At 37.4% G+C, this 15,382-nt stretch overlaps 1 protein-coding gene across 2 annotated transcripts in view; it reads left to right on the top strand.

Annotated features, from left to right (window-relative positions):
• AP1M2 (adaptor related protein complex 1 subunit mu 2) overlaps positions 1–15,382 on the top strand; it is a 70,698-nt gene that overhangs the window by 12,835 nt on the left and 42,481 nt on the right. The window lies entirely within an intron of this gene.

Below are 15,382 nucleotides of genomic sequence, written 5' to 3'. Positions count from 1 at the left end.
ATCTCAAGATCTTAAGATCTTAAGGGATATCAAGATCTCAAGATGAGTAGTTTTGATTCCCCTTATGCTAGCCCGCCATCTTATCCCACCCCACAGTTCCCTCCCCTGATGGCAGACTGGCATCTGATGAAGCATGGCTGGCACAGCAGCATGGCACTCCTGACAATATGATAGAATCCATTTCAAAGATTGGCACCAAGGATCTGAATAAACTTAGATTAGCAGTCGAGCCCATAGCAAAATTTATTTATTGTTTATTTATTGGTTTGATTTATATGCCGCCCTTCTCCGGAGACTCAGGGCGGCTTACAATGCGTTAAGCAATAGCCTTCATACTTTTGTATATACCTGCTTAGTAGGGCTTTCGGGGCCCCCTAAGCGGTGTTCTTTTTTTATACAAAGTCAGCTTATTGCCCCCACAATCCGGGTCCTCATGAATGAATGAAAAGACATTTTTTTTTAATGAAATTTTATTGAATTAAAAGTATATTACAATTCAAACTATACGGTTCGGCAACGTGTAGTCATATTGTATATTTACAAGTGCGGTGTCTAATCAGTTATCTAATTAATTATACAGTTTGTACAAAAATTCTTATATATAAAATTGATTACTGTTTAGTTAAGGTACAATAATATATAGGATTAACTAATAGTTGTGCATTATTCCACATGAGTATTAACTTTTGCATTTAATTTCCAACCACCTATACCACAGATCCCAGATCGTATAAAATTCTGAATCTTCCTTTCCGTTTAACACATACGTTAATCTGCACATTTCTGCGCAGTCAAGTATCTTATTGACTATCTGTTCCTCGGTTGGACCTCTTTTCTCTTTCCAATATCTGGCATAGGAGAGTCTAGCAGCTGTGACAATATGAATGATCAAATATTTCTTGTCCTTATCAAATGTTCATTTTAGCACTCCCAGGAGATAGATTTCCGGCAAGAAATTAATATCCTCCTTTAATATTTCTTGGATCCATTTTTGTATTTTTTTCCAAAACTTCCTAGCTTCCGGACATGTCCACCACATATGATAGAAGGTACCTTGGTGGTGGCCGCATTTCCAACACTTGGGGCTTGCATTTGGGTAGATCTTAGCAATTCTAGATGGTGCTAAGTACCATCTATATAGCATCTTATACTGATTCTCCTTATAGCTTGTTGCTCTCGTCAGTTTAAGATTGCTATTCCATATTTCTTCCCAATCATCTAGATTTATCTTTTGATTCGATGTTTTTCCCCCAAGCGATCATTTGGTCTTTTAATATTTCTCCTTCTCTTTTTTTTTAATTGAAAAAGTTTTTAAATTACAGATTTCCCCCCTTTTTTCCCCCCTCCTCCCTAACCCCCCCCTCCCCCTGTGACTTCTTCATAATAAAACCCAAATTCATAACAGATTATATAATACTTTGCCATCCCCTTACTCCATCCCCATATGCTGACCCTTTCTTTCTAATAATACTATCATATCCCCCTTATACTATACATTTCAAAATGACATTCTATTATAGCATTATATAATAACTCCTGATTTAGCATAATAATATTATTATATCTCCCAGTTTAGCGATTTCTGCTCATAATCTACCCTTTTTCTAACCCCCCATACATATATCTCTTAAATCAAATCTTTTATGTATATTAATATAACATTTCAAAGGCTTCCACTATAAAACTATATAATAAATTCTAATTTAGCATTTATTCAATTAACTCAAATCTTTTACATATATTCATATCTAAACATAATATCCCTTTTCTTAAACTAAACAATCAATAAATTAATAAACTAACCCGTCTCAACCCACTTTCCTACAAGACTATCATACTTAGTAATTCTTAGTATCTTTATTCTTCTGCCCACACCACTAAAAAATATTCCCTTATGTAAATAAAATCCTCTTAAAAAGATTTTAGGCTTGTAATCCATATAATATCTTCTGTAATGTCTTTCCGCTGGATAGTAAACTCCATCACCCATGTTAGGGTAACATCACATACTAATTCCAACAGTATGTTCGGTATCTTCCATTACCATCTGCCCCCATCAATAGCAAATATCTTCAAAAAAAAAAACAACAACAACAACAACCACCCGAGTGACTTTATATTTGTATTCCATATAGTATCTGTAGAGGTGTCTTTTATCCAAATTATTAATTCCAACCACCGTAATAGGGTAACAGCCAGATCATCTGCGTGCCCCAATTCCATAACACTCTTGCCTTGTAGCTCAAGATAAACGTAATATATTTATCAAAGAATCCAAAAAAAGATAGTTTCAATCCATTCAGTTTAAGGGCCTTTTCACCTCCCAAAAGTACAGCACTGCAGAGGTCTGTCATTCTCCTCAGGATAATATAAACCAATACTTTGCCGATTATCTTTTCATATATTCAATCATCTCTTAAATAACTGGCATTACACTGTTGTTTAGTTTAAAAGTTTTTGTTTTTATGAGACCTGCTTCTTCTTTTCTTGACTTTTTGTGGGTTGGATCTCAATCCTGATTTCCTTTCTGTAAATTGTATATCAACTATTTGGTTTTCATGCTGATCTATAACTTGATCTTGTTGGTTTTGCTTTTGTGGCATAAATCTCCATTCTGGTTCTATAAATTGTATATCAACTGATTGATTTCCATGCTGGTTTGTAACTTGATAAGTCATTACATTAGAATCCAAAGCCGCCTCTCTTGTATTAAAAAGTCCAGCTGAGACCTCTGAAGGAGAATCCAGAAGCAGCTCACCTATAGAGACCTCTGTAACTTGTTGTTTCTTCATTACTTCCACCTCCTTCTGCATATCTTGAATTTCTATCTCTTGTTGATTTTGCTTTTTGAGAACCTTGTAGTAAAATTCTTCCGCTTTTTCAACAGTATCTAGCTGATATCTTTCTCCTTGATATCTCAGTATTATACCAACTGGAACGTCCCACCTGAATGAGATATTTTGTTTTTTTAGCTCAGTCACCAAAAGTCCAAATTTCTTTCTATCTTTTAACATCTTAGGTGGCAATTCTTTATATATCCAGATCTTTCTTCCATACAGTTGTGGAGTAGAATTAAAGGATTTTTGCACAATATCATTTCTTATTTCTTTATCTGTGAAGTAAATCATCACATCTCTAGGCAGTTGCCTTTGCTTTGCAATCCAAGAATTTACTCTGTAGGCCTTGTCAATTTTATAAGATACCTCCTCAGGATGAACCTTTAAAATCCCAGCCAGAACTTGAGCAGATATTTTTCTTAGATCATCTCTATTATTTTCCTGTAACCCTCTCATTCTGACCGCAAATTCTGTGAGCCTGTATTGCATCATTACAACTTCTCTTTCAATCCCTTGCTTTATATCTTCTGCATTGTAGGTCTCGTGACCAGCTTCCTTTTTAGACTTTACTTCTAAACTATTGTCTTGAATATTTATCAAATCATTTTCAATTCTTTGTATTTTATTGTCCAAATTATAAATCTTATCATCAACTTCCTCCATTTTAGACTCTAATAATTTGATATTTGTATCCATTTTTATAACAACTTCCGAAAAAGCATTAGTCACTGTTACAATCTTTCATTGCAGATTATCATATTTTAATTGTATCATTTCTTTAATTTCCTGCCTTAATTTTTCAAATTTCTGATTCACAGTCTCGTGATATTTTGCCATTTCCTCCTGAAGAAATTCTTTTAAATTAAAACCATTCTGCTTCTGTAAGCTCAAAGCTTGTTCACATAATTGCAAATGGGGGAGCACCCCCCCCACTGCTTGTTTGTCAGGTGCTAGTTTTAATGCCATCCTGCCACACAAAAGAGCTTTTTTTTTTAAAGAAAACTTTTCCCCAAACAAGATCAAGTAGAAATCTCCAAGAAAAAAGAAACTTAATATGAATATTTTCCTTCTAGATTCTAGCCGGCACTGAATATTTCGCTACTTTGTAGCTTATTACGGAAGGATTTTCACTTTCGGCTTTCTTCTCAAGCCTCAGCAGCAGAGCTGTGGAGTCAGGAGATAAATGTTCCGACTCCGACTCCGACTCCGACTCCTCAGTTTTTTGTACTTCCGACTCCGACTCCGACTCCGACTCCGACTCCTCTGTATTAATATGCGAATGTATTTTATACATTCCTTGAAGGAAAGAAAGGCAACATACATGTCATTACCACAGGACTACTGGCTGGGAAGCCAACAGTCTACTGTATTGAACAGTTTAAGCAAAAGACAAACACAATGAAAACAACAAAGTTTTATTAATTTTTTTTTATTAATTTAATTAATCAAGTTGCTGGATAGTAGCAGCAGGCATAAACATCAGGAACAGGAACTTTACCAGTTCAAAAATACAAACCACATTATTTGGTTGTTTTAGAACAAAAACAAAGCTTATCTATATGAACCAAAAACAAAATCTGTAAAACCTAGAAATGGTTTATATTAATCTTGAAATGTAGTTATAGGCTTAGCAAATGCAAATCAATTCAATGTAGAGTTCTAAGGAAGAGAATTGCCTCTGCCAGATCCTCTTTCATAGAGGCTCTTAAGTCAGACTTTATTATTTTTAGGGCTGAAAATAATCTTTCGACACTGACTTGGGTGGGTGGCATTGCAGTAACTATTCTGGCCACATCACTAACGATCTCTGGATAAACAAGGATGGCTTCTTCAACAGTAAGTTTTGATGAGCGATCATACTTTTCAACTTCTTTTAGTGCTTTATAAAACTCCTGTTGGAATTTTTTTATTTGGACATTTACTGGTTCTGTAACGCTTATGCGACGTCGCTTTCCTTTAGCAACTTCCATTTTGTCTAAGAAGGAATCAAAGTCTAATTCTTCGTTTGAAGAAGATGATTCTGAGTTACCACTATTGCTTAAAAGAACTCCATCCTCCTGTGGAGGTATTTCAGGTCGTAATCCCTTCATGCGAACTGCTACATCATAGAGGGCCTTTTTCCCAGTAGCAATCTGTTTACTGTTCAATAAAAGTCGGCTCATTGGGTCGACATAAATAGCCGCTAACAAGATTTCATTTTCCAGCAAAAGACTCTCTCTTTTCATCATTGAAGATGCAATGCCCTCAGCTATTAACCCTCCATTTTTGTTCAGGCGATATAACAGGCTCTTCCATTCCAAGAGGAATTTACCCGGGGTTAGATCATCACATTGCAACCTCTTGGTGACAGTGAAGGGGTGAGAAAGAAGGTTCTCCAGCTCTTTTGTTTGTGTCCACTGGCTTGCAGTTAATGCAAGATTTTCATTGTCCATTTCTTCTATGAAGTCTTTAAGTTCAAGCAAACGCTTCACCATTAAATAAGTGCTTCCCCAGCGAGTTGTTTGATCCAAAATGGCTCCTTTTCCTGCACGTCTTTTCAAAATTGCATCTGTTTTTGGGGCCCTGGCTGCAACAGTTACTTGCCGTAATTTGCCAATTAATGTAGCTGCATGGCGATCTTTTAATCCATCTCTTATGGCAAGTTGCAGTGTATGAACAGCACATCGCATATGATGAATAGTAGCAAGCTTCAATGCTTCTTCAACAAAGTTGTCTAAAAAAATGTCAGCATTCTCTTCAGTTTCTAAACTTTCTCTAATACTTGCAGAGCTGTCTTCCTCTAAGTCTAATATCTGTTTGATACCTTCTTCATCTGCCTTCATCTTCTCAATTGTGCTCAACATGTTAGAAGCGTTATCTGTCACAACACATAAAATCTGTTCCTTTTTAATTTCAAAATCTTCTAGAACACCCTCCACTAACTTCTGAAGGTAATCACTGGTGTGATGTGCCTGAGTGTCCTTTACTCCGAGGGTCCGTGTTATTGTTTTGTTATTTTCATCCACAAATCTAACATTAATAGCGAAATAATTGACTCTGTGACGTGTGCATGCATCCATTTTAAGGAAGACAAAACGTCCTTTCATAACTTTCTGTAGTTCTTCCTTTTTACATTTGGCCTCCTCAATTATAAGTTTCCTTATACTTTCTCTTTCCAGAGAAACACCAAGTTTTTTTGCCATTTCTCCATTTAGGCCTAAAAAGGCTGTCTGTGAAAAGAAGGATAGTGGTACACTATTCTTTACTACCATTTCAATAATGTGGTGTTTGAATTTTTCTGGTGTCATCCTTATGGTAACTTTGTCAGATATAAAGAATTTTCTTATTTGTGATTGTTCTCCAGTAGATTTCTGAACGTTTTTTGTCACAGAAGTAGATGCAATGTTTTCATTGCTATCTTTCTCATTCACGGCTTCTAACACTTTGGGATGAAAACGCTGTAAGTGTCTTTTCAAATTTGATGCTCTTGTAGGTGCATTTTTATCAGGCCCACTGAAACTGCTAATTTTTGCATCACATTGTTTTTCACCATCATCATCTTTTCTAATACATTGGCACACGTAATGTTTTCCATCACTTGATAATGCAAAGTGCTCATAAACAGTAGACTTTGTTGTGTTTGTTGTTAGCAGTCTTTTTGCCATTGTTTAGGATGCCTCTTTCCCTAAAATATAAAATATGTTATACTAACTGGCATATAATTAGATTTTTAATATCAACATACACAGTCTTGTAAGTTGTACGTACATGGCTTTATACAAACAAATAAGCTATATATCCCAGCACTAAACCTAGACATGATTTGTCCTATACAATATAAACACTTACAGTTGAATCCAAGAAGCTGTTCCACCAAGTTCTTCTAAGCCAGTGGTTCTCAACCTTCCTAATGCCGCGACCCTTTAATACAGTTCCTCATGTTGTGGTGACCCCCAACCAGGGGTGGGTTCTAAATTTTTTTACTACCGGTTCTGTGGGCGTGGCTTATTTTGTGGGCATGGCTTGGAGGTTATGTGACTGGGTGGGTGTGGCTAGCTGGTCATGTGACCGGGTGGCCATGGCTATGTGTATAGAGGGCTGAAAAAAGTCATTTCTGACAGGTCCTCGCACTTTTGACTGGTCCTCACACTTATGACCATCCTCACATTTATGCCCGTGCAGCATTTTTAACAACCATGTCACTCATTTCACAACTGCTTCTCTTCACCATGGTGACAAGATAGGGCAAAAACGTAAAATGTGAGGACAGTCGTAAGTTCGAGGACTGGTCAAAAGGGAGAGGACCAGTCAGAAATAACTTTTTCAGCCCTCTGAGTAGTCCATATACATAAAAGGATACAGCAATAGAGAGGGATGAAGGAAGGGAAGGGAAATTAGAGTAGGAGTGAGGGTAAGAGAGGGAGGAAGAGAGGAGGAGAAGGAGAAAGGAAGAGGAAGTAGGGAGGAGAAGAAGAGGGTGAGGAAGAGAAAGTAAGAAGGAAAGAAAAGAGAGAGGTGGTAGGTTTGAGGAGAAAGATTGCTGTACAATAAAAAAGATGAAAGGGAAGAAAGCCAACCCCAAACAAATATAAAGATATTAAGATAAAGAATGAATTGTTAAACTTTAAAGAATAAAAGAGAACAAATATGAATAAATAACAATAATTAGAAACACACATACAAACATACAATGTATTTTCTTTGAACAGAGTATTTGGCCGGTTCATAAATTTAAACAGTGTTTAGTCATTTCAATTAAATTTACAATTTCTATATTTCCTTTTTGCCATATTTATTCCTCATCTATTTTTGTAAAAAACCAATATTACCCTTCATCCTCATCTCTAATCTTAATCAAATTCAATTTTTCCCTTCTATTCTATATTATACCCCTTCCCATTGTCATCTATTTTTATATCCATCCTCACATTGGTTAATTATGTAATATTACAGTTGTTTAATATGAATTCAACATTTTAATATAAATCAATTAGTTATATAACTACCTTTTTTGTATATTAATCAATATGAACATGAATATTCCAATTATTTCCATGCAATCCAATTTCTTACAAATCAATTAATTATATTTACCAATAATAATAAACCAAATAATTTCCCCCATATATTCCTCCAAACCACAACTTAACCATTTCTGCTTTCAACACAATATACAATTAATAGTATCTCAATTATTACAATTCCCTAGTTAAATAGAGCTTTTTTTCTTTTGTGTTTTAAAATCTCCTTTTTTCCCTAAATTTCCCGTTGTTTGCACCTACCTTTTTTGGTGAGGAAAAAGAAAAGAAATCTGCCTGCCTAATTTTCTAACATGCAAAACCAACAGCCTGCTTTACTTTCTCTTTCGTTTTTCAGTATAGCTAGGGGGGGAAAAATCTGCAGTCTTTCCAAGCAAGCAAAAGAGCACTGAGCAAAACAGGTAGTTGGGCAGAAGCTGCTGCCTTCTCCTTTTTGTGTGCTGATCTGCTGCTGAAGATAGGGCAGTGGGAGGATCCAGGAAGGGGCATTTATTATAAAACATGATTTCCCTAGTAGAATCCCATAGTCATGTTTAAAGTTTAAGCTAACAATCAGAGTTTACAAGTTTTTATAGCCTTAGCTGAATGACAGCAGTTTTTCCAATGGTTTACAGCTTCAGTCTTGAACTATTGACCCTCCATTCCCTTCACTTATGCAAGTGTCTCTAGTCCTGCAAAAAACATATTTACTTAATCCCTTATCAGTGAGAGGCTAGGTTACCCATGGGCGCTGCGTTCCCTGTAACAGCAGAACACAACACTATGGAAAGTATAAGTATTGCCACTCCTAATTGTGCGTTGCGTGCCTTATAGTGAAGCACATGAAAAGCATGCTTCTTCACGGTCACTTAACATGTTCATTTTGCGGTTACGTGAGGCACTGCATGCATTGGTCTTTATTCTTACAGTAGAGAAGTCATTAATTATAACTTTTTGTGAATTGGGACATTTAAACTTGCTTTTTTTAAAATTCCAATCTAAATTTAGTAGGAGTCGGAGTCGGAGTCGGTGCATTGTTTGCCGACTCCGACTCCGACTCCAGGTACCCAAAATTTCCTCCGACTCCGACTCCTCGACTCCGACTCCGACTCCGACTCCACAGCACTGCTCAGCAGTCGCCATTTTAAACTTATTTTTTCCCGTTCAATTAGAAACACTTGTAAAATCATTAAAAATACTTGCGATTTACGGTCCCAGGTACAAGTCTCGCTCTCTTTAACTAAACCATCTGTTATTTTATTAGTTGGTCCGGTCCCGGCGCCTAGCTCTGCGAAAAGGCAGAGTCCTCCCGAAGCCTGGAGCAGCGGCGAGGGAAAATAGGGAGCCCCGCTCTGCTCGTCCCCAAGAGTAAAAAAAAACTCTGGGGAATTCGCAGAGGGCTCTACCTGCCCTCGCCTGCTCTGGCTCACATTTCCATCAGGAAATGGAGTTTTTCGAGCCGCCTTTCAGGTGTAAAGGCGGCTCTTTACAGGCAACGGGGCTGGCGGTCACGGAGGACCGTCTGGTGGCGACGGAAGCCAGACCGGAAGTCAATATTTCTCCTTCTCTGTCGTATTCGAGCAGGTAGGAGTATAATTTGGCTAATAGTTTGTTCTCACTACCTAGCCATACCTTATCCAAACTATTTGTCCCCTTCTCTATTCCCTTTTCTTGTTTATCTTTACTATATCGGGATTTAATTTGTAAATAAGGCCACCAATCTATATGGATCCCTTGCTCTTTTAATATCTCATTGGGTATAAGGTTACCACTGTTATCTAAAATATCTTGATAGGTGACCATTTTCTCCCTACTTATCGTATTTGGATGGATCAGTGCCTCCATTGTAGATATCCATTTTGGGTATTTTAAGTAATGTTTATGCCTGATTTCTTTCCATGTCTTCATTAATGTATCTCTAATTTTATGTTGGTGGAAACATATCCCTGTCCCTTTTCCTTTATCCCAGAGGTAGGCATGCCAACCTCTCAATAGGTCGTGCCCTTCCAGTTGTAAAATTCTCTTGCCTCTTAATAAGGCCCACTCTCATAGCCATACTAAGTTGGCCGCTTTGTGGTATAGTTCCCAAACTGGGAGTCCGAATCCGCCCCTATTCCTTTTTTCCTGCAAGGACCGTAATGCAATTCTCGGTTTTTTCCCTCCCCAGATAAACTTCCTTACTATCCCATTTAAGTCCGAAAAATATTTTCTGTCAATACTAACAGGAGTGGTTTGAAATAAATATAGTAATTTGGGGAGAACACTCATCTTAACAGTGGCTATCCTACCAAGGAACGATATTTGCAGCTTCCCCCACCTATCCAAATCTTGCTTTATCTTTGTCAGTAAGGGTGTATAGTTATCCTCCTTTAAAGTTGAGCATCTAGCAGTAATCCAAATCCCTAAATATTTTATCTTCTTAACTATTTGGATACCCAAATTATTTGCTAGTGTTTCCTGTTCTCTTATTGGAATATTTTTTGTTAACATTTTAGTTCTTGTCATATTTAATTTAAATCCTGATAGCTTCCTGTATTCATCTAATTCTTTCAATACTTTTGGCCCTGTTGTTGACGGGTCCTCCATTATCAACACTACATCGTTGGCAAAAGCTTGAATCTTAAAGGTTTCATTCCTAATTTCCAATCCCCGTATCTCATTATTTTGCCTAATTTTCCTTAACAGTACCTCCAGGGCTAATATAAGTGGAGTGGAGAAAGTGGACAGCCTTGTCTCACCCCTTTACCAATCCGGAAGGTTTTAGTTACATCCCCATTCAGTATGATATTTGCGCTCTGTTTATCGTAAATTGCTTTTATCGCATTCTCAAAATACCCCCCGAAATTCATTCTTTGGATTTGCTGGATCATAAATCCCCAATTTAAATTGTTGAAAGCCTTCTGAGCATCGAGGAAGGCCATGGCCAGCTGTTTCTCGGAGTGTATTTCGTAATACTCCAGCACATCCATCACTACTCTCATATTAGACCTAATCTGTCTACTGGGGAGGAACCCGTTTTGGTCGGGGTGGATCCAGTTATTTAGTATTGTCTTCAACCTACCCACTAAAATTCCCATAAATATTTTATAATCCGTGTTGAGCAAGGAGATCGGCCTGTAGTTCCTTATTTGCTTAGGATCGGTACCTTCTTTTCCTACCAGTGTGATGAACTCCTCCTTCCACGATTCTGGGATCCTAGAGCCTCTCAGGGCCTCATTACATATTATCAGAAGTTTTGGTACAAGTATTTCTGCCAGGTCCTGGTTTTTATACAGTTCTCCTGGGAGGCCGTCAGGGCCAGGAGTTTTGTTACTCTTTAATTTGGATATTACCCCCTTCAGTTCTTCTGTTGTAATTTCTCTATTTAACATTTCCCTTTCCTCCTCCTTTATCTGTGGGAGTTTCTCTTTGGCAAGGTATTGATTTATATTATCGATTGAAGTTTCCTCCTCACTATATAACGTCTCGTAATACTGTCTGACAAACTCAAGTTTCTCCTCCTCATCCTCTAATATTCTGCCTTCCGAATTCCCCAGGCCGTCTATAACACCCTTCTCTTTCTCTTTTTTTAATTTATACGATAGCCATCTCCCGGGTTTGTTTGCATTGTCGAAATAATATTGTTTGGATTGTTTGATTTTTTTCGCCAATTCTTCCTGTTCCAGTAAATTTAATTTATGCCTTGCTGTCATCCATTGCTCTTTTTTTTTAATATCACTCGGATCTTGTTGTAGTCTCTTTTCTGTTTCTTCCAGTTGGGCCAGCAGATCCTTCTGAGCCTTTCTTTTCTCTTTATTATTATATATATTATGCGATATTACTAACCCTCTTAAGTAGGCTTTCATTGTATCCCAAACACATCTTAGAGGAGTTTCCTGATTCTCATTCTCCGCAAAGAAAAATTGTAGGTCTCTCTGGAGTCTCTTAGCGAACTCTACTTCCCTAAGAATATGAGTATTTAATCTCCATCTCCTTCGTTTAATCCTATTTGGGCTCTTCCACTTAATCTCTAAAGGGTTGTGATCAGCCCAAACATTCGGGGTAATTTCAACCGAATGAATATCTAACTCTAAACTTCTACTGACCCAGACCATGTCAATCCTTGACCAGGACATCTGGGGGTTTGAGTAGTATGTAAATTGCTTATCGTTCGGATGTAATGTTCGCCAGAGATCTACTAGATTGTGCTCATCAACCAAATCAAAAAAGGTTTGGGGGAGTTTTTCCCTTTTAGTCTTTTTCTTTATTCCACTCTTGTGGTCAACCTCTGGGTTTACTACCCTGTTGAAGTCCCCAATAATACAAATATTTGTATGTTCCAATTCATCTACTTTATTGCTTAATTTCCTGTAGAATTCTCCTAGGCTTCTGTTTGGAGCATAAATGGCTACTACTAAAATTGGGATACTACCCCTCTTAATTTCAATTGCAAGAAATCTCCCTTTATCATCTGAATATTTAAATTCAGCAGCAATTCTTTTTTTTACATATAACGCTAACCCCCCCCTTTTTTTTTCTCTGCTAGAGAGGTAAAGCATTTGCCAAATTTCTCAAATTTCAAATATTTCCTCTCCTCTTTCTTTATATGGACTTCTTGAAGGCAAATTATTTCCGGGTTAAGTTTGATCAATTTTGAAAAAATATGTTTTCTCTTCCCTCCGTTGTTTAGACCGTTTACATTAACAGACAACAATTTCCAACCCTCCATTATCTAACTAACTACATAGTTTTTGTTTGTATTTAGGGCTCTTTGTGGTCTTTGCTTCTTTCCTGTAGTTTCTTTGGCTTCCTTCTCTTCTAACTCCTTATCCTCTAGTGTTCCTTCCTTGGACTTTTTTAACTGTGCATTGATCTCATCCTAGGAGGCTATATCCAGTTCCTCCTTGCTACTTTGGTCTTCCTCCTCACCTCTCAGTTGGTCCAAAAGTTCTTGTGCGGAGACTAGACTGTCAATCTTGATCCATTTCCCTTGCCAGGTAATGAGCATTCCCTCTGGTATAAGCCATCTAAAGGGAATGCTTCTCTTGTTTAGTTGTATCGCCAAGAACCTGTAGTCCCTTCTCAGATCTCGAACCCTCTTAGGAACTTGTTTCAGTACTATTACTTCTTTGCCTTTAAAATTTACCGGTTCATCTCTTACTATATTGTATAGCACGTCTTTCACTTTCCTTTGGGCAAATCTGACATGAACTTCTCGAGGGAGTTTGTTCCTCCTAGCATAGTTGGTTTGTACCCTGTAAATTTCATCCAGCTCCTTTATAATATCGTCTTTATCTTGTTGTAGAATTCCAGCTATTAAGTCCGCCATAACATTTCCCAGATCTTCGTCTTTTTCCTCAACCACATTCTGGAAACGAAGGTAGAAAGCTGCCCGGTCCATCTCGAGTTGGATAATAGAGTCTTCCAACTCCCTATTCTGTGCCATCAATTTCTGGTCGATCGAGTCAAGGTTTCTCTCATTTTGCTCCACTCTCGTCTCGACCTTCTTTATCTTTTTCTCATTGTTATGGATGGACTCCTGGATCTCACTCATTTTCTGATCAATAGAGTGAATATCAGATTTAAGTTCGACATGATTGTTAGTCATTTTTTCTTGTAACAGGAGCATCGTTTCTTGAATAGTTGACAAGGTCACTTGTATCGCTTGAATGGTTGGTAACATTGCTGACTTCTCCGCTTTTGTTAGCACCTCAGTGGATTTTTGCTGAGCTGGAGAGGACATTGTTAATACAGGGTTGGATGACATTTTCTTCCCAGTCTTAAATACTGCCAATGAAATGCTTGTCATCTCCTTTAAGATTCTCTTCTGGTTTGTCAAAATTACCTCGATGTTCTTCCAAATTATCATCCACTATCCTCTCTTCTAATAGCAAGATTCACTTAATTCATCTAATCCTAAATTTACCCAATTTTCCTGTCTACACGCAACAGTTCATTCAATTATTATTATACGAAATTATATATAAATAAGCTAAATATGATTATCAAAACCAGACCAGTATACCGTACTAAGTGCTCATTCCAATTATGATCAAGGTTATATCTATATATAAAATTAAATATAGTTAATTAATCCAAATCTTTATATCATAATAAATACTCAATCTCTTCAATATTAACCTTGCAATACTAATGCAGACATACTATTTCACACTTATTAAATTCATCACATACAATCTATAAATTATTCTTATATAAGTCTAAATTGAGTATAAATATGGGTATCAATTTACTAAATGTAAAAGGGTATCAATTCAAGTAGAAAAAGGTTATGCAATAGGAGTAGATTGAAACCTATTAGGTTTTTACAGGGTAATATATAGTACGTTTAGAGGGAGATAGAAAAAGTTATCTAAAATAGTTGACCAAGAAAGAAAGAAAAAGGGTTCGTATCTATATAAATAGAGAGATAATTATAGAATAATTAATAAGTTAATAAGTTAATTAATAGGTTAATAAGTTAATAAGTTAGTATTAGTATTAATATCAGTAATAATATTGATAGTTGATAAAGAGTTCTATAAATGGTGTTTTATGAAATTCATTACTCTTATTTAGTTGACTACTACCACAATCAAGGGAGTTCTTCTACCTAAAGAAATATCTCAGTTAATTAAGGGAAAGTCTCAAGTAGATCCAACAAGCAGCAAGTCTTAATAAGCAGGAACACAATTGAAAGAAAAGATCGCAGCTCAGAATGTTACAAAGTTCTTCCTGTTGTCAAACTTCAAGTACCCGTTATAGCTTATGGCTGCACTTCCGGTTTCTTCCTTCGGGGAAAGCCAATTAGCTGGAAGATGACAGCAAGAAGTTATTATTGCAATAGGTCCTCACGGTATTATCCACCAAATCTAGGTCTGAGCCTCTTCATCCACAATCGATACAGGTTTGAAAAAAAAAAGGTGCCTACAGCTGATTTCGCCTTCCCTTGCCTCAGCAAATTCTCCTTCCTCCTCGCAGCCTCGCCGGCAGTTCACACTTGATCAGACTGCTTTGTTACTGATATTCACCGCCTTCCCACTGCCATGAGCACTTTTAGCTGGCTCGGCTCGCAATTCCTCGAGATCTGCTGCTACGATCACCAGGGATTTGTGGTCGGGTCTCCTTCTCACGTTAACCGCCCCGAATTCCTCGCTTCCTTGTTGTTGCTGGTAATTGCGGCTTCGGGTCCACCATTAAATGGACGCGCCCATGCCGGTTTGACAGAGGAACTTGTCCAAGCGAGAGGCGTTTGCACGCCGCTCTCTCGCTTTCCAGATCCCCTCTCTAGTCCGAGACGCTCTCCGGGCGATCTCGCCCCTCAGGATCCCCAAGACACGGCGAAAAAGATAGTGCCATGGAGCAGAGCTCGCTCACACAGCACCCTGCTGCCACAATCCCCAACCGGAAGAATGAAAAGACATTTTCATTCACTTACTCCATTTAATACTTGTCAACAATTTACAAGATATAATTTTAAAGTAATTTTTAGGTAATTTTTAAGACATTTTCAGCAAAAGATGTATCAGAACATGAATAACAGCTGATTAGCTAGAATAGTGAACAGTG

The sequence above is a fragment of the Pituophis catenifer genome, unplaced genomic scaffold (assembly GCF_029215685.1).
Source record: "Pituophis catenifer annectens isolate HBS135680 unplaced genomic scaffold, rPitCat1.0.hap2 SCAF_2, whole genome shotgun sequence".
NCBI classification, from domain to species: Eukaryota; Metazoa; Chordata; class Lepidosauria; order Squamata; family Colubridae; genus Pituophis; species Pituophis catenifer.
The sequence above is the reverse complement of the archived record's forward strand: the minus strand, read 5'-3'. Positions and strand labels throughout refer to the sequence as shown.